The sequence below is a fragment of the Apaloderma vittatum genome, unplaced genomic scaffold (genome assembly GCF_000703405.1).
Source record: "Apaloderma vittatum isolate BGI_N311 unplaced genomic scaffold, ASM70340v1 scaffold9401, whole genome shotgun sequence".
Lineage (NCBI taxonomy): Eukaryota > Metazoa > Chordata > Aves > Trogoniformes > Trogonidae > Apaloderma > Apaloderma vittatum.
The window spans coordinates 90806-91943 of NW_009698625.1; the positions used below are offsets into that span (position 1 = coordinate 90806).

General features: G+C 56.5%; 1 pseudogene; it reads right to left on the minus strand.

Annotated features, from left to right (window-relative positions):
* Window positions 1-1118, minus strand: part of LOC104280447 — a 2738-nt pseudogene extending 1620 nt beyond the window's left edge.
* Window positions 1119-1138: the final 20 nt, after the last annotated feature.

Sequence of the window (1138 nt, forward strand, 5' to 3'; positions counted from 1 at the left end):
TGCTGGCCCCTTGTACCGAGGTTTTTCTTTCTTCTCCTTGTTCTCTTTGGCCTTCCTTTTTCTGATGAAGTCAGCCATGGGGTCTCCTTCTCTCTCTTGTTCCCGCAGCATCTGATCCAGATCCTCGTCGTCAATGTACCGCACCAACGGCTTCTGCATCTCCTTTACTGCGTCTTCCACGTTCTGCTGCTGTTGCCTGTCCTGTGCTAGCCCTTTTCCCCATCTGGCATACTGCTCGTCTCTCTCAGACTTGGCTTCGGCTTTCTGCCTCTGCTCCAGCCGCTCCTGCTCCAGGTCCCTCCCGCGGCCCCTTGTCTCGGAAAATGGTCTCAGCATGTCTCGATTCCTCTTCCATGTGCTTGTTATTTCTCTCATGCCTCCTGAGCTCCTGCTGTTCCCTGCGCAGCACATCAGCCGATACCAAGCCAGCCTTGATCCCAGATGACACCATGTTTGCCTTCTTGGGAGAGCCCTTTGTGTCACAGTGGCAATGAGGTGAGAGGTCAGGGGGACTTCTCGAACCGAGCTGATCCTTGCCAGTGGGCAGAGGCCGTCGTGGAGGAGATAAGTCGGAGTCCGAAGACTCGCTCAGGCGCCGTTTGAGAGGAGCATGCTTCAGGGAATCGCTGCATACTCGGCCCAGCCTGCGGTCTGCATCAGGAGCATCCCGGGTACCCCTCCGGGGAGAAGAAGGGTCAGAGTCATGCCTCAGGCACCTCTGAGGTGAGGGCACCTGGCTGAGCTTTTTTGTGGCTGGAGAAGCACCTCTTGTTCTGCTTTGCTTTTTCAGGCTAGGTGGTCCAGTTCTCTTTCTCCGAGGCGGTGATGAATCACACCTCTTCTTCCAAGGAAGGGACAGCTCCAGAGTAGCATAACGCTTCTGACGTGAAGAAGACTTGTCAGAAACACCATGCCTGAGCTGAAATTGCTCTCTTGGGACTCCCTCTGACTGTGACTTCTCCACAGTTTTGCAGCCCTTCTTCCCCACTGCTGATCTGACTCTCTTTGGCGAGACATCTGGGGAGTTGTGGCACAGTCGCCTGGGAGGCGACAGGGCTGGGGAATCATGGTGCTGTCGCCTGGGAGGTGACAGGTCCGGAGAGTCGTGGCGCTGTCGCCTGGGAGGTGACAGGGCCGG